General features: G+C 41.2%; 1 protein-coding gene across 2 annotated transcripts in view; it reads right to left on the reverse strand.

The window, feature by feature from the left end:
- Positions 1-24,021, reverse strand: part of LOC138853290 (UDP-glycosyltransferase UGT5-like) — a 71,681-nt gene extending 47,660 nt beyond the window's left edge. Inside the window, exon 1 of one of the 2 annotated variants that reach the window (XM_070089234.1) lies at positions 23,896-24,021. The gene's annotated coding sequence lies outside the window, so the exon portion shown is untranslated. The remainder of the gene's footprint in view (positions 1-23,895) is intronic. The other variant, XM_070089235.1, reaches the window with a different exon arrangement.
- Positions 24,022-24,452: the final 431 nt, after the last annotated feature.

Below are 24,452 nucleotides of genomic sequence, written 5' to 3' on the forward strand. Positions count from 1 at the left end.
TGCCCAACCCAATTTTCAATGCCACCCAAGACATAAGCTCTGATGTGAAAGTCCCACTCAAATCCAACCCCTCCCACTCATGTACTTATCCAACCTAGATTTGAAACTACCCAAAGTCCCAGCCTCAATAACCCAACTAGGTGGTAAATTAGACACATGTGCAACTGAACATCAAAATGGTATATAATACCGACAGGTTGTTAGGTAAGACACATATGCAACAGTTAGACAACTTTATTTCGGAATAAAGTTGTCTAACTGTTGCATATGTGTCTTACCTAACAACATGTGCAACTCTTGGGTATCTTTATTGAGGAAACGTATCGCCACACAGTGGCTTCATCAGTCCATACAAAGGAGAATCTTGAAGAACAGGAGGAGAATGAGGTAATCAGTCCCTCAACCTTGAGTCGATGTGGTCAGTCCATCAATCTTGAATAGAATACGGCATACGTGCTGAGAAGGAGCTTATAAACCGTTGGCAGGAGAGGTGCAGCAGTCATAGGTCGTGTAACATTTGTTCAATGTTGAAGTAGGTCGTGCCCAAGAATTAGGCAAGCGAAGAATTCCCAAGTATTAAGATCCCAAGAAGTTGCAGTGTCTGACAGGTTTGTAGATGAATGGTTCAGAGAACCGACATGTTGGTAAATTAGACACATGTGCAACTCTTGGGTATCTTTATTGAGGAAACGTTTCGCCACACAGTGGCTTCATCAGTCCATACAAAGGAGAATCTTGAAGAACAGGAGGAGAATGAGGTAATCAGTCCCTCAACCTTGAGTCGATGTGGTCAGTCCATCAATCTTGAATAAGCACACACGGAAGCAGGCGGCATTAGTTCTTTGATTGCTCCAGAAGCTGCTAATTTAGCAAACGTCCAGCTGAGGACTGGACAGCATTGATAAATGATGATAAAAGTTTATCTAATCTAACAGCAAATGCACTCAATGATTCATTAGTCATGGGTGTAGCATTCACGAGTTCCCGAAGAACGATATATGGATCAGCTGTTTTTACTGGTACAAGGAAAGAACGAATCAGTTCCTCATATTGTGACCACTTAGTAAGATTCCTGAAGTCTCACATTTCAAGGAGATCAACAACGTGAACAGCAGCAGGGAACCAATGAAGAGCTTCTTTCGTAAGTCTGATAAGACTTTCCTCTGAAGGAGGACTGTCAACTAGAGCATTAACACGAGAACGAAAGGCAGTAAACCATGCTTCAAGACTATGTACATGACCATTGAATAAAGGTAAAGCATCAAGGGAATCACGAGTAAAACTATAGTATCTCAGTGTCTGGGTCGGTCTGTCAGTCCATAAGGAACTGTGAGGACTGATGACAGGAGCAGCAGTAGTCTGAGAGGTCTGAGTGTCGACATTCACTAAAGTATCACTTGACGGTATGTGAGGCATAATGTCAGAAGTTGCACAAGAACAAATAAGGCAAAAATAATGAATAATAAAAATGACACAAAATGCTAAAATTGAAATAAAAGAGATGTAACTAATTCTGCAGAAGTAATAAAAAAAATCTAAGATACACTGCAAGAAGAATAACAACTCAATATAAGGGACTGTTGGCCAAGATAAAGAAAAACATTGAAATTTACAAGTAAAAATATTACTGGAGGCTGAATGAAATGAGTTGTCTGTACTCTTGCTAATAAAGAAATTAACTAATAAAATTGGAAATCAATGTAAAAAGTGTAAAATAAAATTACTAAATTGTATGCAAGTAGAGATAACTGGGAAATTTAAATTTTTTCTAAGAATGCATGAAGAAAATTAAAATATAATGCAAAGACAACATCCGGAAAAAAATAAAATGAAAAACAGGAGACTCAAAAATAATGAACTGAGAATAATAATGCATAAATATATCAATAAAAGAAAATAATTCACTGCAGAACAAGTGAAACAAAATAATTCACTGCAGAACAAGTGCAACAAAATAATTCACTGCAGAACAAGTGCAACAAAATAATTCACTGCAGAACAAGTGCAACAAAATAATTCACTGCAGAACAAGTGCAACAAAATAATTCACTGCACAACAAGTGCAACAAAATAATTAACTGCACAACAAGTGCAACAAAATAATTCACTGCAGAACAAGTGCAACAAAATAATTCACTGCAGAACAAGTGCAACAAAATAATTCACTGCAGAACAAGTGAAACAAAATAATTCACTGCAGAACAAGTGCAACAAAATAATTCACTGCAGAACAAGTGCAACAAAATAATTCACTGCAGAACAAGTGCAACAAAATAAGACGCAGAAATAATCACTGCAGTAATAAAGTTACACTGGGAAAACGCAGGTTAAATAATAAAAATAAAAATATGAAGAAAGACTGATTGAACACTTTAACTCTTAATTGTAAATTAAACACAACAATTTACTCAGAGTAAAGAAAACACTTTACCTTAAAAATTAGTAAAATTACACTAAGAGTGAATTTATTCAAAGAAATATGAAAAATATGAATAAAAATAAAACAAGAAACAAAACTGGAAGTGTAACACTTACAAGTGGCGGGGCACACAACACTTACAAGTGGCGGGGCACACAACACTTACAAGTGGCGGGGCACACAACACTTACAAGTGGCGGGGCACACAACACTTACAAGTGGCGGGGCACACAACACTTACAAGTGGCGGGGCACACACAACACTTACAAGTGGCGGGGCACACAACACTTACAAGTGGCGGGGCACACAACACTTACAAGTGGCGGTGCAGACAACACTTACAAGTGGCGTGGCACACAACACTTACAAGTGGCAGGGCACACACAACACTTACAAGTGGCAGGGCACACACAACACTTACAAGTGGCGGGCACACACAACAAGGATTATACACTTATCAATTATGTTCTTACAACAAAATCTTGCTGTAACTGATAGGACAAAAATTGCTGGCAAAAATAATGGTACACAAGTGTGCGAAAAAGATCAAGGAATGAGACATTGCTGGACATACGAAAAATAAAGTACACATAGAAATAAATGGATAATTTAGTATACTGGGGTGAATATCACTGCATGAACTACAATATGGTAAATACTTGAAAATACAATGCTGAAAGAATACAATATAAAAAGAAATGAATTACTTCACACGGAGGGACTGACTGGGATAAGGAATAAAATACTGCACACAAATAAAAAAATACACTTGAACACTACAAAATAATACTTACTAAAGGCAGAGAGTAGCATAAAAAAACACAGATAAAAATATTCAAATGAAACTCGAAAGATGAACTATAATACTGAAAAATAATTAAAAAATAATGAGTCAAAGAAACACTGAGTCTACACTGAAAACACAAGGCTTAGAGTACACAAGAAATTCACTGTAAATGTCTCACACATGCAAATGTCTTTAAATGCAAGGCAAATGTCTCTAAACAGAAAATAATCACTGAAGAATTTAAGAGGTGGTGTTGGGTGGTGACGGGTGATGATTCCTCCTACACTCACAGTGTTGTCGTGAAGAAATGCACATTCTAGGTGAACTCACATAACTGGCTTTATCGTTGCCGCACAACAATTATGTGAGCCAAAACAGTGCTAGGACCCGGTATAAGGGTGGACAAAACCCACAGGTAGATGAGGTAGCAGGTGAGTGGCAGGCGGGTGGTGAAGGAAGCCTGACTCAACTCGCTGGCGCTCACTGGCGCACACTCTCACCACTCACAAGAAAACTCCAGGTGGCTTAAATTAAGCCACAATATGCCACAGGGATGGTGAAGACCACTCTTAGCATCCAGTAACTGGGAACACAAAGCGATGTAGGAGACAATACTTCAGAGGAACTTGCGTGGCTTACTTCTCTCTTTCAGCTGGGTTAGGAAGCTGGATTGTCATGCTGGCTTAACCCATTAGAATGGCTGACTGGAAGACGTGTAACGATGCACACAGCATGAAGGAGCAGGTGGATGACAGGAGACAGGCTGGATGATAGGCTGAGGAAGGCTGACTGGCACTCACTTCCACAGTCTGGCTTACTGGCTGGCTTAATTGCAAAATCCGGGTCAACCCCTCGGAGATTGAAGCAATTAGCATACGAACTAAGTCAGGAAGCTTGAAAGACGGCTGCAACTGGTTTTCAGGCTGGAGCTACCAGTTGGCAGACGTGACCTCTGACCTGCCGGCACCCCACAAACAATCTTCTAACATCTGAAATACCCATATCCACGCCCACAAGCTGCCACCATGTCATGTGGGGTTCGATAACGTGGATTGGGTAATAACACTCACGTTGGATGTTCTAGTATATTGGATGGAATATAGGGGGAGCACCAAGCTTTGACCTACTACCTCTCTAACGCCTCTACTTGAAGTGGCTTGCTGAGTGACTCGGAGGGTAGCAGCATTCAAAACATGCTAGGTCAGCTGAAGAGTGAATAACAAGTGATTCACACAGACGGTTGGTAGTGAGTCATACTACTGGTAACTGGTTACTGGCAACTGCTTACTAGGAACTGATACTACTGAGACCTGTTATGCATGCCTGATCCTTTAGATTTTGTACTAATCTCTTTTGAGAAACTGTGTCGAAGGCCTTCTTGCAGTCCAAGAAAATGCAATCTACCCATCTCTCTCTCTCGTGTCTTACTTCCGTTACCTTGTCATAAATCTCCAGTAGGTCTGTGACACAGGATTTTTCCTCAATCCATATGTGCCAGTGTGTGTGTATGTGTGTGTGTATGTGTGTATGCATGTATGTATGCACTCAATCGCTTTCATTATCCCTTTCATAATCCTTTTCATTATCCAATGCATATCCGTATGTATCTCCTGATTCGATTTAGTTACCTCCACTGCAGCTTTCCTTTGTTCAATCTCTTCACTGTCTGTTGTCCCTTGACCCAGTGGTCTGTCATTTTCCCTTTTCAGCTTTCCCTGGGCACTGCTGTGGCTTCTACGTATAGCTTAGCTCTTTCATTTCCTATAGTCCTCTCGATTGTTTCTGATGTGATCCTCTTTTTTTTCCGGGCTTCACAAAGGTCTGATAGGGCCTCTGGATACAGTTTCACTCCTTCATTCCCTACAGTCCTCTTGTTTGTGAATGAGGTAGCAGTTTCTGGTGTCATGCCCACATTGCTCTTCAGTTCTTTAGGTTGTTTCAGATTTTTCAGTTCCTCTTCTAATCGCTGTATCTTAGCCTCTGGTGCTGTGACTTGCATCACCCACATCAAGCTTTCTGCAGCTATCCATTCCTCAGTTTTCATGGTAAGCTCTTCTAGCTTCCTTCCCCACTCATGTTCCCTTTTCATGAGCTCTGCTAGCCAATCTTCCTTCATAGACTCATCCTCCAGTCTCCTGGTTTTCTGTCATGCTCTCTGGCAACCCATTTTTTTTGGTTGCAACAGAATAAAAAACTATGTCACACTCTTTTGTGGTGTTTGTCTGAGTGTGTGTGGGGGGTGGAGGGAGGGAGAGGAGAAAGCTGGAGACAGTGGGGAAATGGGAGAGAGGTAAGGGGTAAGGGGGAGAGTATGGGGAGAGAGAGGAGGAGAGAAAAGCAAAGGGGATAGAAAATGGGAGAGGGAGAGGGGGCAAGAGGGAGAGGAGGGGGGAGAAGATTGATGAGGGTGATAGAGCGAGGGGGGATCAGGGGAGGGAGTGGGAGAGAGGTGGGTGGAGGGAGCAGGGGGGAGTGTGTGTGGGTCTGTATATGTGAGAATGTGTGAGTGTGAATATGTACCCACATAAATGTACCACCTAATTGTGGTTGCAGGGGTCGAGTCATAGCTCCAGGCCCTGCCTCTTCACTCGTCGCTACTTGGTCACTCTTTCCGTTCCATGAGCTTTATCATACATCGTCTTAAAGCTATGTATGGATCCTGACGCCACTACATCACTACCCAGACTATTCCACTTCCTGACAACTCTGTGACTGAAGAAATACTTCCTAACATCCCTGTGGTTCATCTGAGACTTCAGCATCCAACTGTGACCCCCTTGTTGCTGTGTCCCATCTCTGGAACATTCTGTCTCTGTCCACCTTGTCGATTCCTCTTAGTAATTTATATGTCGTTATCATATCCCCCCTATCTCTCCTGTCTTCCAGTGTCGTCAGGTCGATTTCCCTTAACCTCTCCTCGTACGACATACCCCTTAGCTCTGGGACTAGTCTTGTTGCAAACCTTCTCTAGTTTCCTTACATTCTTGGCTGGGTGAGGGGTTCCAAACCGACGCTGCGTGCTCCAATATGGTTCTAACGTACACAGTGTGCAGGGTCCTGAATGACTCCTTATTGAGATGTTGGAATGCTGTTCTTAGGTTTGTCAGGTGACCGTATGCTACAGCAGTTATTTGGTTGATGTGTGCCTCAGGAGATGTGCCCGGTGTTATACTCACCCCAAGATCCTCTTCCATGAGTGAGGTTTGTAGGCTGTGGCCCCCTAGACTGTACTCCATCTGTGGTCTTCTTTGCCCTTCTCCAGTCTTCATGACTTTGCAATTGGTGGGATTGAATCCCAGGAGCCAGTTGCTGGTCCAAGCCTGCAGTCTGTCCAGATCCCTCTGTAGTTCAGCCTGGTCCTTGTCCGATTGAACTCTTCTCGTCAACTTCACATCAACTGCAAACAGAGACACTTCAGAGTCTATTCCTTCTGTCATGTCCTTCACAAATACCAAAAACAGCACCGGTCCTAGGACTGATCCCTGTGGCATCCTGCTTATTACCGGCGCCTACTATGACACTTCGCGACGTACCATGACTCGCTGTTGTCTTCCTGACAGGTATTCCTTGATCCATTGTGGTGCCTTTCCTGTTATCCTTGCCTGGACTTCCAGTGTTTGTACTAATCTCTTGTGTGGAACTGTGTCAAACGCTTTCTTACAGTCCAAGAGAATGCAATCTACCCACCCCTCTCTCTCTTGTCTTACTGCTGTCACCCTGTCATAGAACTACAGTAGATCTGTGACTCAGGATTTCCCATCCCTGAAACCACGCTGGCTGTCTTTGATAAGCTCATTCCTTTCTAGGTGCCCCACCACTCTTCTGATAAGTTTCTCCATGACCTTGCCTACTATGCACGTTAGTGACACTGGTCTGTTGTTCAATGCTTCATGCCTCTCTCCTTTTTTTAAAAATTGGGACTAAAATTGCTATTTTCCATACTTCCAGTAGTCGCCCTGTTTTGATAATGTGTTGAAGATAGTTGTTAGTGGTATACAAAGCTCCTCTGCTCCCTCTCTCAGGACCCTTGGAGAGATGTTATCCGGCCTTTGAGGTATCTAACTCGCTTAGCAGCCTCTTCACATCTTCCTCGATTGTATGTATTGTGTCCAACACTTGATGGTGTACCCCACCTCTCCGTCTTTCTGGAGTCCCTTCCATCTCCTCTGTGAACACTTCTTTGAATCCCATGTTGAGTCCCTCACAAACATTGTGGTCGTTTCTTGCGATCTCTCTTCCTTCCTTCCTAAGCTTGATTACCTGGTCCTTGACTGTTGTTTTCCTCCAGATGTGGCTGTACAACAGCTTTGGGTCGGATTTGGCTTTCGCTGCTGTGTCATTCTCTATTGTCTTTGGGTCTCCCTTCTCACCAGTGCATATTCATTTCTGGGTCTACGACTGCTCTCCTTATTCTCCTGGGTCTTTTGCCTTCTATACTTCTTCCATTCCCTAGCACACTTGGTTTTGGCCTCCCTGCACCGTTGGGTGACCCACCGGCTCGTCCTGGCTTTTTCGTTAATCTTGTTACCCTTGGGTACAAACCTCTCCTCAGCTTCCTTGCACATTGTTGTCACATATTTCATCATCTCGTTTACTGACTTCCCTGCCCGTTCTCTGGCAGGGAAGTCAGTAAACGAGATGATGGAACCCCGTTCAGGAAGTTCTACATGCCTGCGTAGTCCTCATTCTTGTAGTTTGGTTTCATTCGTCCGGCCCTTGCTGCTTACCACACCACTTGTAACTCTATGTATTCGAAGCTCAGAACCACATGATCACTGGCCCCACGGGGTCTTTCATAGGTGATGTCCTCAGTATCTGTGTTGCAACCCCTGAATGGGTTGCAATGATTATTATGTATATATATATATAATTATTACCTTTTCATATAATTTTAAATTGCTTTATATTGTTATTTGACTTAGCTTCCTTTGGTTAGGTAGGATGTAACATATTATGTGCTCAGTTCAAGTCTTGATTGTCTAACTACTGTAATTATCGCTCTTTGCTAGTTAGACTACCGGCTTCTGTTTCTGAGCTGCAGCTGTCCACGGAGCTATCATGTGATCGAGGGGGGGTGTCCTCACCTCGCCTGAAGTATTCAGTCTGGTCTAGACTCGCTGGGTGGTTGGACAGATTGTCTCATTATTCTTGTTAGTTCTGTAGAACTCTGTTCACAGAACATTGTATAGACTTAGTGATTTTCGGCGTTGTACTGAGGTTGTGTCGCATAGACACTCGAAACAACTTAGGTCCTGAGCTGTAGCTTCTGACCTAACTTGTACTGGTATCTGTGTATTATCACAGTCGGGGATTTTCTTATGCTGAACTTAGATTCAGTAGTATGGGAGTTTGGTGACTTTTGTGGAGGATCTGCTGATGCTCCCTACTTAGTGTCGTTATATGATCTCCTTGTTCCTGATTCTGTGTCGCAGTTGCTTGTTATATTGCTATTGGGCTTAGCTCTCTTTTGTTGTTCAAGCAGACTGTTCTGATTGCCAGTTGGTCAAGAAGTTAGTTTATTTGAGGACTTTGTCAGTCACTTGTTTAAGTCTAGTCGAGTCGTAAGACATAGTGAACTACTTAGAGCACTTACACACACACAAACTTGCTTGTACATATTTGTAATATCTTATTAAATGTTAATGTACCAGACGGTACTTAAGAATTATAAATGTGATATGTGCTTTCAGCACAATAATATTGTACACGAGAGAAGTGACATTACTTTAATTACTGTGATTAATTTAATTTAATTTGATATACGCCTAGACAACTTAATGACTAACAAATTTATTAAATTTTAATTTCTCTAGTTAGTAACCTACCAGTTGTTATCCTAAAGCACTAATAATTCATACTGAATTCCAATGGATAATTTGACAAGGATACTGACTAATTGTTACGAAAACCCAGTAACAGGCTGGATGCTAGAAGGGCAGTCCTTTCTAGTATTCACTGGAGATCTCTAAGCTTTTAGAATCGCGTTTTTTGTAACAATCTGCACTACTCAAAGTAAATACTAAGTCGTGGTGTGTGTTTGTGTGTGTGTGTATCTGTGTGTGCTCACCTATTTGTACTCACCTATTTGTGGTTGCAGGGGTCGAGTCTTAGCTCCTGGCCCCGCCTCTTCACAGGTTGCTACTGGGCCCTCTCTCTCCTCGCTCCATGAGCTTTATCAAACCTCGTCTTAAAACTGTGTATGGTTCCTGCCTCCACTATGTCATTTTCTAGGCTATTCCACTGCCTTACAAGTCTATGACTGAAGAAATACTTCCTACTATCTCTCTGACTCATTTGTGTCTTCAACTTCCAATTGTGGCCTCTTGTTTCTGTGTCCCCTCCCTGGAACATCCTGTCTTTGTCCACCTTGTCTATTCCACGCAGTATTTTATATGTCGTTATCATGTCTCCCCTGACCCTCCTGTCCTCCAGTGTCGTCAGGCCGATTTCCCTTAATCTTTCTTCATAGGACATTCCCCTTAGCTCTGGAACTAACCTTGTCGCAAACCTTTGTACTTTCTCTAGTTTCTTGACGTGCTTTATCAAGTGCGGGTTCCAAACAGGTGCTGCATACTCCAGTATGGGCCTGACATACACGGTGTACAGTGTCTTGAATGATTCCTTACTAAGGTATCGGAATGCTGTTCTCAGGTTTGCCAGGCGCCCATATGCTGAAGCAGTTATCTGATTGATGTGTGCTTCCGGAGACATGTTCGGTGTTATACTCACCCCAAGATCTTTCTCCTTGAGTGAGGTTTGCAGTCTTTGGCCACCTAGCCTATACTCTGTCTGTGGTCTTCTGTGCCCTTCCCCTATCTTCATGACTTTGCATTTGGCAGGATTAAATTCGAGAAGCCATTTGCTGGACCAGGTGTCCAGTCTGTCCAGGTCTCTTTGAAGTCCTGCCTGGTCCTCATCAGATTTAATTCTCCTCATTAACTTCACATCATCTGCAAACAGGGACACTTCTGAGTCTAACCCTTCCATCATGTCGTTCACATATACCAAAAATAGCACTGGTCCTAGGACCGACCCCTGTGGGACCCCGCTCGTCACAGGTGCCCACTGTGATACATCATCACGTACCATGACTCGTTGTTGCCTCCCTGTCAGGTATTCTCTGATCCATTGCAGTGCCCTTCCTGTTATATGCGCCTGATGCTCTAGCTTCTGCACTAATCTCTTGTGAGGAACTGTGTCAAAGGCCTTCTTGCAGTCCAAGAAGATGCAATCAACCCACCCCTCTCTCTCTTGTCTTACTTCTGTTATTTTATCATAAAACTCCAGAAGGTTTGTGACACAAGAGTGTGTGTGTGTGTGTGTGTGTGTGTGTGTGTGTGTGTGTGTGCACCCAGAGTAACTGTAACTGGATGGTGTATGTCTCAACATTAAGCGACACAGTGATCTAAGATACTCTCTGAGAATGAAGCAGTTTTATTACTCTACAAGGTGACGCAAGTGTGTCTGAAGCCCCGCGTGTCCACCCAGTGGATGTCTTATCTGCTGTGGTATTTGGCTAAGGGATCGTATTGTCTGGAGGCAGGCAAAGGCGCCTCTTATCTCTATTTCTTCTTATTAACCTCTTTATCGAATGTGTCTCACTCTTTCTATATTCACATGTTATGTTTTTAATTGAACTAGATAAATCCCCTACCTATGATGATGCCTTCTAACTCTAAATTCCTGCCTCTGAATTAATATGATCAAAACTCGTGGACTGAACACCTTTATTTAAGACTGAGGGACTGATTACCTCATCTTCGGCTCATAAGCTTTGTATTAAATTCAGTAATCAAATGAAAGTTTGTAATTTTTCCATCACATATTTTCACGAGCGTTACACATGACAGCCATAAGATAAGCCCATCTCCACGTCTTGGCATCCTTCATCAACAACTACTACTACTGATACCAGTTACTAATAATAGTGCCAACACCACCACCACCATCATCACTATTAATACTACTGCTACCCTCTCCTAACTCTCCTCGTGTACTAGAAGTGATCAACGCCTAAAAACAGAAATACTTTCAATAAATGAGTAACAAGTGAATGCTTTCCTCAAGCAATTGTCAGACAACAGAGACATGCTTTGCTTTTACACAAGTAAAAATATGATACTTCAAATCGGTGCTTTGTTATAAGGTGTCTCCAATCACCTTCAAATTTTGAACACCGCTGTAGAGAAACAAGGAAAAGACTCTAGAAACAATTAGCAGGTACAGACGCCACTTCAACCCATTCCCAGCATCCTGGAACGGATCCAGTAACTTCCAAAAAACCTCCTAATTCGACGATGGTGGACAATCACATTCAAGATTTTAATTATTTTTCTCCTAGTATTTTGTATAAAGTATTCTGATTTTTCAATTCCCTTTAAATTATGTTAAAAATATTTGAGCCTACCTCTCCTGAAGGACTTCAGTAACTAATGACTGATGCATGTTACTTTCAGGTTAACGCCCATTAAATCTAGTTTCTGTGTGAGCAATTTTTTTAATATGCTAATTAAAAAAAAAACTGAAAATTTTGAAATCCGCACCATCATAGGAGAATGCCTCATCTGATAGGGTTCAAACTTTAACGTTGATGAGCTTAAATAAATCCATGTGTTGTTTTGTACTAATTAGGCCACTGCACGTACCAAATTGCGATTTTTATTAATATTATTTTAATTAAATTTTCTTAAGTGATTTTTTTTGGTAGAAAATAACTGAGAATTTTAAACAGAATAGAAGTGCAAAAAAAAAAAATACTGAAAAATACTGAAAGCTTGTTCTTATATAACGGTTTTAATTTTTATGAGTTCGGTGTATCCTTAAATACTATACGTTAATGTCTCAGCTGAACAGTGTGAGACACAGTAAGATACAGTGTGAGACACAGTAAGATACAGCGTGAGACACAGTAAGATACAGTGTGAGACACAGTAAGATACAGTGTGAGACACAGTAAGATACAGTGTGAGACACAGTAAGTTATAGTGTGAGACACAGTAAGATACAGTGTGAGACACAGTAAGATATAGTGTGAGACACAGTAAGATATAGTGTGAGAAACAGTAAGATATAGTGTGAGACACAGTAAGATACAGTGTGAGACACAGTAAGATACAGTGAGACACAGTAAGATACAGTGTTAGACACAGTAAGATACAGTGTGAGACACAGTAAGATACAGTGTGAGACACAGTAAGATATAGTGTGAGAAACAGTAAGATATAGTGTGAGACACAGTAAGATACAGTGTGAGACACAGTAAGATACAGTGTGAGACACAGTAAGATATAGTGTGAGACACAGTAAGATACAGTGTGAGACACAGTAAGATATAGTGTGAGACACAGTAAGATATAGTGTGAGACACAGTAAGATACAGTGTGAGACACAGTAAGATACAGTGTGAGACACAGTAAGATACAGTGTGAGACACAGTAAGATATAGTGTGAGACACAGTAAGGTATAGTGTGAGGCACAGTAAGATACAGTGTGAGACACAGTAAGATACAGTGTGAGACACAGTAAGATACAGTGTGAGACACAGTAAGATACAGTGGGAGACACAGTAAGATACAGTGTGAGACACAGTAAGATATAGTGTGAGACACAGTAAGATATAGTGTGAGAAACAGTAAGATATAGTGTGAGACACAGAAAGATACAGTGTGAGACACAGTAAGATACAGTGAGACACAGTAAGATACAGTGTTAGACACAGTAAGATACAGTGTGAGACACAGTAAGATACAGTGTGAGACACAGTAAGATATAGTGTGAGAAACAGTAAGATATAGTGTGAGACACAGTAAGATACAGTGTGAGACACAGTAAGATACAGTGTGAGACACAGTAAGATATAGTGTGAGACACAGTAAGATACAGTGTGAGACACAGTAAGATATAGTGTGAGACACAGTAAGATATAGTGTGAGACACAGTAAGATACAGTGTGAGACACAGTAAGATACAGTGTGAGACACAGTAAGATACAGTGTGAGACACAGTAAGATATAGTGTGAGACACAGTAAGGTATAGTGTGAGGCACAGTAAGATACAGTGTGAGACACAGTAAGATACAGTGTGAGACACAGTAAGATACAGTGTGAGACACAGTAAGATACAGTGTGAGACACAGTAAGATATAGTGTGAGACACAGTAAGATAGAGTGTGAGACACAGTAAGATATAGTGTGAGACACAGTAAGATACAGTGTGAGACACAGTAAGATATAGTGTGAGACACAGTAGGATACAGTGTGAGACACAGTAAGATACAGTGTGAGACACAGTAAGATATAGTGTGAGACACAGTAAGATATAGTGTGAGACACAGTAAGATACAGTGTGAGACACAGTAAGATACAGTGTGAGACAAAGTAAGATATAGTGTGAGACACAGTAAGGTATAGTGTGAGGCACAGTAAGATACAGTGTGAGACACAGTAAGATATAGTGTGAGACACAGTAAGATATAGTGTGAGACACAGTAAGATACAGTGTGAGACACAGTAAGATACAGTGTGAGACACAGTAAGATATAGTGTGAGACACAGTAAGGTATAGTGTGAGGCACAGTAAGATACAGTGTGAGACACAGTAAGATACAGTGTGAGACACAGTAAGATACAGTGTGAGACACAGTAAGATACAGTGTGAGACACAGTAAGATATAGTGTGAGACACAGTAAGATAGAGTGTGAGACACAGTAAGATATAGTGTGAGACACAGTAAGATACAGTGTGAGACACAGTAAGATATAGTGTGAGACACAGTAGGATACAGTGTGAGACACAGTAAGATACAGTGTGAGACACAGTAAGATATAGTGTGAGACACAGTAAGATATAGTGTGAGACACAGTAAGATACAGTGTGAGACACAGTAAGATACAGTGTGAGACAAAGAAAGATATAGTGTGAGACACAGTAAGATACAGTGTGAGACACAGTAAGATACAGTGTGAGACACAGTAAGATACAGTGTGAGACACAGTAAGATATAGTGTGAGACACAGTAAGATACAGTGTGAGACACAGTAAGATATAGTGTGAGACACAGTAAGATACAGTGCGAGACACAGTAAGATACAGTGTGAGACACAGTAAGATACAGTGTGAGACACAGTAAGATACAGTGTGAGACACAGTAAGATACAGTATTAGACAGTAAGATACAGTGTTAGACACAGTAAGATACAGTGTGAGACACAGTAAGATACAATGTGAGACACAGTAAGATATAGTGTGAGACACAGTAAGATACAGTGTGAGACACAGTAAGATACAGTGTAAGACACAGTAAGACACAGTGTGAGACACAGTAAGATATAGTGTGAGACACAGTAAGATATAGTGTGAGACACAGTAAGATATAGTATGAGACACAGTAAGATACAGTTTGAGACACAGTAAGATACAGTGTGAGACACAGTAAGATACAGTGTGAGACACAGTAAGATACAGTGTGAGTCACAGTAAGATACAGTGTGAGACACAGTAAGATACAGTGTGAGACACAGTAAGATATAGTGTGAGACACAGTAAGATACAGTGTGAGACACAGTAAGATACAATGTGAGACACAGTAAGATACAGTGTGAGACACAGTAAGATACAGTGTGAGACACATTAAGATACAGTGTGAGACACAGTAAGATACAGTGTGAGACACAGTAAGATACAGTGTGAGACACAGTAAGATACAGTGGGAGACACAGTAAGATACAGTGTGAGACACGGTAAGATACAGTGTGAGACACAGTAAGATACAGTGTGAGACACAGTAAGATACAGTGTGAGACACAGTAAGATACAGTGTGAGACACAGTAAGATACAGTGTGAGACACTGTAAGATATAGTGCGAGACACAGTAAGATACAGTGTGAGACACAGTAAGATACAGTGTGAGACACAGTAAGATACAGTGTGAGACACAGTAAGATACAGTGTGAGACACAGTAAGATACAGTGTGAGACACAGTAAGATATAGTGTGAGACACAGTAAGATACAGTGTGAGACACAGTAAGATATAGTGTGAGACACAGTAAGATATAGTGCGAGACACAGTAAGATACAGTGTGAGACACAGTAAGATACAGTGTGAGACACAGTAAGATACAGTGTGAGACACAGTAAGATACAGTGTGAGACACAGTAAGATACAGTGTAAGACACAGTAAGATACAGTGTAAGACGCAGTAAGATACAGTGTGAGACACAGTAAGATACAGTGTTAGACACAGTAAGATACAGTGTGAGACACAGTAAGATATAGTGTGAGACACAGTAAGAGGCAGTGTAAGACACAGTAAGATACAGTGTAGGACACAGTAAGATACAGTGTAAGACACAGTAAGATACAGTGTAGGACACAGTAAGGTACAGTGTAAGACACAGTAAGAGACAGTGTAAGACACAGTAAGATACAGTGTGAGACACAGTAAGAGACAGTGTAAGACACAGTAAGATACAGTGTAAGACACAGTAAGATACAGTGTAAGACAGTAAGATACAGTGTAAGACACAGTAAGATACAGTGTAAGACACAGTAAGAGACAGTGTAAGACACAGTAAGAGCCAGTGCAAGACACGGTAAGAGACAGTGTAAGACACAGTAAGATACAGTGTAAAACACAGTAAGAGACAGTGTAAGACACAGTAAGAGACAGTGTAAGACACAGTAAGATACAGTGTGAGACACAGTAAGAGACAGTGTAAGACACAGTAAGATACAGTGTAAGACACAGTAAGATACAGTGTAAGACAGTAAGATACAGTGTAAGACACAGTAAGATACAGTGTAAGACACAGTAAGAGACTGTGTAAGACACAGTAAGAGCCAGTGTAAGACACGGTAAGATACAGTGTAAGACACAGTAAGATACAGTGTAAGACACAGTAAGATACAGTGTAAGACACACTGTAAGGCACAGTGTAAGGGAAGGTGTAAGACACAGTGTAAGACACACCGTAAGGGAAGGTGTAAGACACACTGTAAGGGAAGGTGTAATACACAGTGTAAGACACACTGTAAGGGAAGGTGTAAGACACACTGTAAGCGAAGGTGTAAGACACAGTGTAAGACACACTGTAAGGGAAGGTGTAAGACACAGTGTAAGACACACTGTAAGGGAAGGTGTAAGACACACTGTAAGGGAAGGTGTAAGACACAGTGTAAGACACACTGTAAGGGAAGGTGTAAGACACACTGTAAGGGAAGGTGTAAGACACACTGTAAGGGAAGGTGTAAGACACAGTGTAAGACACACTGTAAGGGAAGGTGTAAGACACAGTGTAAGACACACTGTAAGGGAAGGTGTAAGACACACTGTAAGGGAAGGTGTAAGACACACTGTAAGGGAAGGTGTAAGACACACTGTAAGGGAAGGTGTAAGACACACTGTAAGGGAAGGTGTAAGACACACTGTAAGGGAAGGTGTAAGACACACTGTAAGGGAAGGTGTAAGACACACTGTAAGGGAAGGTGTAAGACACACTGTAAGGGAAGGTGTAAGACACACTGTAAGGGAAGGTGTAAGACACACTGTAAGGGAAGGTGTAAGACACACTGTAAGGGAAGGTGTAAGACACACTGTAAGGGAAGGTGTAAGACACACTGTAAGGGAAGGTGTAAGACACACTGTAAGGGAAGGTGTAAGACACACTGTAAGGGAAGGTGTAAGACACACTGTAAGGGAAGGTGTAAGACACACTGTAAGGGAAGGTGTAAGACACACTGTAAGGGAAGGTGTAAGACACACTGTAAGGGAAGGTGTAAGACACACTGTAAGGGAAGGTGTAAGACACACTGTAAGGGAAGGTGTAAGACACACTGTAAGGGAAGGTGTAAGACACACTGTAAGGGAAGGTGTAAGACACACTGTAAGGGAAGGTGTAAGACACACTGTAAGGGAAGGTGTAAGACACCTTTTGCAAAATTTGTGTATATTGCATCTGCATTCTGATTTTCTTCCAGTGCATCCAAGGCCACATCATAGTGATCCAGTAGTTGTGAGAGGCAGGAGCGACCTGCTCTGAACCCATGTTGCCCTGGATTGTGCAGATTTTGGGAATCCAGGTGATTTGCAATCCTGCTTCTTAGCACTCTTTCAAAGACTTTTATGATGTGGGACGTCAGAGTATTGGTCTATAGTTCTTAGCCAATGCTTTGCTGCCACCTTTATGGAGTGGGGCTATATCCGTTGTTTTAAATGACTGTTGAATTTCACCCATGTCCAAGCTCCTCCTCCATAGTGTACTTAGGGCACGCGAGAGGGGTTTCTTGCAGTTCTTAATGAAAACAGAGTTCCACGAGTCAGGGCTCGGGGCTGAGTGCATGGGCATGTTGTCAATGGCTTTTTCGAAATCTATCGGAGTTAGGGTAATGTCGGAAATCTGTCATACATTTATAGAGTTTTGAGGCTCATTCATGAAGAAATCATTTGGGTCGTCGATCCTCAGACTGATTAGTGGTTCACTAAACACAGACTCGTACTGGGATTTCAATATTTCACTCATTTCCTTGTTGTCATCTGTGTAAGTCCCATCCTGTCTGAGTAAGGGCCCGATACTAGATGTGGTATTTGCCTTGTTTTTGCATATGAAAAAAAAATATTTTGAATTTCTTTCAATTTCACTAATAGCTTTAAGCTCCTCCTGTCTCTCCTGGTTCCTGTAAGAGTCATTTAACTTAAGTTCGATAGTTTCCACTTCCTGATCAGTGCTTCCTTTTGTGTATCAGATATTCTAGCACTCCTGAGGAGCTCAGTGACTCTTCGTCGTCTTCTGAAGAGGGAGCGTCTTTCACTCTCCAGTTTACTCCTGCTCTTCTCCTTTCTTAGGGGAATATGCCTAGAACATGCTTCAGCTGCCAGGAAGTTGATCCTTTCAAGGCACCGGTTTGGATCCATGTCATTTAAGATATCTTCCCAACATGTTTCGTTTAGGACATGGTTTACCTGGTCCCAGTTGATGTTCTTGTTGTTGAAGTTGCATTTTGTGAAGACACCTTCACATGTACATGCATTCTGCTGATCAGGACCCCTATGCATGTAAGTGTGGACTTCGATTAGGTTGTGATCGGAATTAGTTGTTTTTTATATTCTTATGTCTTAAGTTGTGATCGGAATTAGTTGTTTTTGATATTCATATGTCTCTTATCAGGTCCTCATTATTTGTGAAGATAAGGCTTCATTTTGACTACTGTAGGTCCCGATTTACCTTTTTGTAAGGAAGTAACCGTGAAATTTGAAATACTGGATGTTCATATCTGAATTTCGGTTGGCATTACCTTTCAACACAGATAACTTGATAACACAAATTCTGAGCAGCTTCAGACTTAATGTGCTGGTGTATTTTCGGATATTAGTCACTCTAAGATAACAATAGGATGCCTCTTCAGCTTGGCTTCAAAGTAGTTGTTTCTTAGTTGATTTGAATGAGTTTTCTCACATGCTTTTTCTAACTTGCAAATTTAATTGTCTATGTAAATACCTATGATTCAACACAGATCTTCAATGTTAATGCTGAATTCTATTCGAAACTTAAGCATGCATTCTTTACTACTCCTTTCGCATACATTGATATGCACTGGTCTGGGGTTATGCAATTAGGGGGTAACTTTCACAAAACGAGCAGCGATCGAAATACATGAAGTTGTAATAATCATCATCAACATTATTATTTTTTTATTATCACACTGGCCGATTCCCACCAAGGCAGGGTGGCCCAAAAAAGAAAAACTTTCACCATCATTCACTCCGTCATTGTCTTGCCAGAAGGGTGCTTTACACTACAGTTTTTAAATTGCAACATTAGCACCCCTCCTTCAGAGTGCAGGCACTGTACTACCCATCTCCAGGACTCAAGTCCGGCCTGCCGGTTTCCCTAAACCCCTTCATAAATGTTACTTTGCTCACACTCCAACAGCACGTCAAGTATTAAAAACCATTTGTCTCCATTCACTCCTATCAAACACGCTCACGCACGCCTGCTGGAAGTCCAAGCCCCTCGCACACAAAACCTCCTTTACCCCCTCCCTCCAACCTTTCCTAGGCCGACCCCTACCCCGCCTTCCTTCCACTACAGACTGATACACTCTTGAAGTTATTCTGTTTCGCTCCATTCTCTCCACATGTCCGAACCACCTCAACAACCCTTCCTCAGCCCTCTGGACAACAGTTTTGGTAATCCCGCACCTCCTCCTAACTTCCAAACTACGAATTCTCTGCATTATATTCACACCACACATTGCCCTCAGACATGACATCTCCACTTCCTCCAGCCTTCTCCTCGCTGCAACATTCATCACCCATGCTTCACACCCATATAAGAGCGTTGGTAAAACTATACTCTCATACATTCCCCTCTTTGCCTCCAAGGACAAAGTTCTTTGTCTCCACAGACTCCTAAGTGCACCACTCACCCTTTTTCCCTCATCAATTCTATGATTCACCTCATCTTTCACAGACCCATCCGCTGACACGTCCACTCCCAAATATCTGAATACATTCACCTCCTCCATACTCTCTCCCTCCAATCTGATATCCAATCTTTCATCACCTAATCTTTTTGTTATCCTCATAACCTTACTCTTTCCTGTATTCACTTTCAATTTTCTTCTTTTGCACACCCTACCAAATTCATCCACCAATCTCTGCAACTTCTCTTCAGAATCTCCCAAGAGCACAGTGTCATCAGCAAAGAGCAACTGTGACAACTCCCACTTTATGTGTGATTCTTTATCTTTTAACTCCACGCCTCTTGCCAAGACCCTCGCATTTACTTCTCTTAAAACCCCATCTATAAATATATTAAACAACCACGGTGACATCACACATCCTTGTCTAAGGCCTACTTTTACTGGGAAATAATTTCCCTCTTTCCTACATACTCTAACTTGAGCCTCACTATCCTCGTAAAAACTCTTCACTGCTTTCAGTAACCTACCTCCTACACCATACACCTGCAACATCTGCCACATTGCCCCCCTATCCACCCTGTCATACGCCTTTTCCAAATCCATAAATGCCACAAAGACCTCTTTAGCCTTATCTAAATACTGTTCACTTATATGTTTCACTGTAAACACCTGGTCCACACACCCCCTACCTTTCCTAAAGCCTCCTTGTTCATCTGCTATCCTATTCTCCGTCTTACTCTTAATTCTTTCAATAATAACTCTACCATACACTTTGCCAGGTATACTCAACAGACTTATCCCTCTATAATTTTTGCACTCTCTTTTATCCCCTTTGCCTTTATGCAAAGGAACTATGCATGCTCTCTGCCAATCCCTAGATACCTTACCCTCTTCCATACATTTATTAAATAAATGCACCAACCACTCCAAAACTACATCCCCACCTGCTTTTAACATTTCTATCTTTATCCCATCAATCCCGCCTGCCTTACCCCCTTTCATTTTACCTACTGCCTCACGAACTTCCCCCACACTCACAACTGGCTCTTCCTCACTCCTACAAGATGTTGTTCCTCCTTGCCCTATACACGAAATCACAGCTTCCCTATCTTCATCAACATTTAACAATTCCTCAAAATATTCCCTCCATCTTCCCAATACCTCTAACTCTCCATTTAATAACTCTCCTCTCCTATTTTTAACTGACAAATCCATTTGTTCTCTAGGCTTTCTTAACTTGTTAATCTCACTCCAAAACTTTTTCTTATTTTCAACAAAATTTGTTGATAACATCTCACCCACTCTCTCATTTGCTCTCTTTTTACATTGCTTCACCACTCTCTTAACCTCTCTCTTTTTCTCCATATACTCTTCCCTCCTTGCATCACTTCTACTTTGTAAAAACTTCTCATATGCTAACTTTTTCTCCCTTACTACTCTCTTCACATCATCATTCCACCAATCGCTCCTCTTCCCTCCCACACCCACTTTCCTGTAACCACAAACTTCTGCTGAACACTCTAACACCACATTTTTAAACCTACCCCATACCTCTTCGACCCCATTGCCTATGCTCTCATTAGCCCATCTATCCTCCAATAGCTGTTTATATCTTACCCTAACTGCCTCCTCTTTTAGTTTATAAACCTTCACCTCTCTCTTCCCTGATGCTTCTATTCTCCTTGTATCCCATCTACCTTTTACTCTCAGTGTAGCTACAACTAGAAAGTGATCTGATATATCTGTGGCCCCTCTATAAACATGTACATCCTGAAGTCTACTCAACAGTCTTTTATCTACCAATACATAATCCAACAAACTACTGTCATTTCGCCCTACATCATATCTTGTATACTTATTTATCCTCTTTTTCTTAAAATATGTATTACCTATAACTAAACCCCTTTTTATACAAAGTTCAATCAAAGGGCTCCCATTATCATTTACACCTGGCACCCCAAACTTACCTACCACACCCTCTAAAAGTTTCTCCTACTTTAGCATTCAGGTCCCCTACCACAATTACTCTCTCACTTGGTTCAAAGGCTCCTATACATTCTCTCTCTATCCTCTGCATTCCTCTCTTCTCCAGGTGCATACACGGTTATTATGACCCACTTCTCGCATCCAACCTTTACTTTAATCCACATAATTCTTGAATTTACACATTCATATTCTCTTTTCTCCTTCCATAACTGATCATTCAACATTACTGCTACCCCTTCCTTTGCTCTAATTCTCTCAGATACTCCAGATTGAATCCCATTTATTTCCCCCCACCGAAACTCCCCTACCCCCTTCAGCTTTGTTTCGCTTAGGGCCAGGACATCCAACTTCTTTTCATTCATAACATCAGCAATCATCTGTTTCTTGTCATCCGCACTACATCCACGCACATTTAAGCACCCCAGTTTTATAAAGTTTTTCTTCTTCTAACTGTTTTGCATGATGGTAGGATTGCTGGTTTCTTTTTCTGTCTCATAAACACGCTAGATAACAGGGATATCTTGCTACTCCTACTTACACTTTGGTCACACTTCACAGACACGCACATGCATATATATATATACATACATCTAGGTTTTTCTCCTTTTTCTAAATAGCTCTTGTTCTTCTTTATTTCTTCTATTGTCCATGGGGAAGTGGAAAAGAATCTTTCCTCCGTAAGCCATGCGTGTCGTATGAGGCGACTAAAATGCCGGGAGCAATGGGCTAGTAACTCCTTCTCCTGTAGACATTTACTAAAAAAGAGAAGAAGAAAAACTTGATTATTATTATTATTATTATTATTATTATTATTATTATTATTATTATTATTATTATTATTATTATTATTATTATTATTATTATTATTAAGGAAAGCAGTAAACCCTTAATGGCCATTCAGAGCTTGGGAGAAGAGAAGGGATTTAGTACTGATCCATGACAGGCGACAACACATGTAAGTCTCCGATCAAGAATTCTTTATCGGCTTAAGAGACACATCTCTAAGCCTCTAGGGGATAAAATTTTATAGTATTTAACTGTCTTGCAATGTCACCAAAATTTCTGAATATTTAACATCCACAGAAATCTTTTAAATAAAGATTTGCAATTTCCTATTAGATAAATAACGGTGTTTTACATTACGTGGATTTGGTCTACAGCAGGCTAGGTCCAAAATATTTCTTTTCATATGCCAAAAACAAGGCAAAAACCACATCCGTTATCAACTCTTTTTCTACAAGATAGGATTTAAACAGACGACAGCAAAGAAATGAGTGAGATACTGAGGTTTCTGTATGATTCAGTGTTCAGCGAGCCATGTAATAATTGACAATATAAAATTTCTAACATAACCTTAGTACCACTGGATTTTGAATAAGTCATTGACTACACGCCCATTCATTCACTCTGTCTCAGGCCCAAACTCGTGGAACTCTGTGTTCATCAAGAACCACAAGAAACCCTATTCGTGTGCTTTAAGTATTCTATGGAGAGGGAGCCTGGACACGACTGTCATCCCACAGTCGCTAAAAACAAAGGATAAAGCCCCACTCCATAAACGAGGCAGCAAAGATTATAGACCGAATGCTCTAATGTTCCACAGCATAAAATTCTTTGAAAGAGTTCTAAGAAGCATGATCGCCAACCACTTGGATTCCCAACAACTGCACAGTCCAAGGTAATATGGGTTTACAGCAGGTCGATCCTGCCTCTCGAAACTACTTGGTCTTGGATGCACTGGAGGACAAACAGAATGCAGTAACAGGCTGGTTGATCAGACCCTGAGCCACCTGGACTGGGCTGCAGAAGCGTTGACCCTCGGACGGCCTCCAGGGACTCTCCAGGTAAACATACAGCAAGAAGTGTATCTCTAAGTGTGTACACAGTGATAAGTCTCTCTCGGCAAACATACAGTGAGAAGTTTGTGTACTTACATAATGAGAGTTCACGTCATTAACCAATTACCAACATAATGTAATAAAGTTGGTAGAATTACCGACAATATGTAAAGTAAAAGGACACAAGTGCAACTAATGTGACATTTTATTGTGGCAACGGCTTGACAAAGCTCTTGGAGAGCGAAACGTTGCCACAGTAAAAATGTCACATTAGTTCCACTTGTGTCCTTTTACTTTACACAATTACCAACAGTTTAAACAATAAATTTATAACATACAGGTTCGCTACTTTAATTACTATATTAAGGAACAAATTATTCTTAATTGATGCTTGCCGATACACATTAACGTTATGATATTAACACTTAGTAATGCTTACAGTATGACAGCAGCAGCACAGAGCAGAAGTTGTGAAGACTAATAGATAGCTCTGGTTGATAGCGAGCAACCCACAAGGGAGCCAACAGTTAACTGACTGTGCGGCTCGCTAAGCTCCTGCACTGGCATCTCCCACAGTTATCAATAGACTTTTTTATTCTGGTTTTTTAAGACAATTTAGAATTACTATGTATTATCTACATAATGCAGAAGCAGTTCATGCCTAGGAAAATAGGTTGTTCAGACGACAGATAGGTCATTTAGAAACTAAGGAGTAATACACGTTGGCAAAATGAAGTTGAAATTTTGAGTCACCAGGCCTTGGCAAAACGATCATATATGCCGGCCCTTCGAGATCGGATCCCCAACCTTTTTCTTTTCATTTCAGTCAGCTACAGCAAACCCTTAATTCTTTTGTTTGGAGAACATGAAATTCTCTCATCAGAGGGTGTTCAGCAGGGTGACCCGCTCGCTCCACTTCTCTTCTGCTTGGCAGTAAGAAAACTAACTTCCAGCCTACGCAGCGAGCTCACCATCTGGTACCTAGATGATGGCACT

The sequence above is a fragment of the Cherax quadricarinatus genome, chromosome 27 (assembly GCF_038502225.1).
Source record: "Cherax quadricarinatus isolate ZL_2023a chromosome 27, ASM3850222v1, whole genome shotgun sequence".
Lineage (NCBI taxonomy): Eukaryota > Metazoa > Arthropoda > Malacostraca > Decapoda > Parastacidae > Cherax > Cherax quadricarinatus.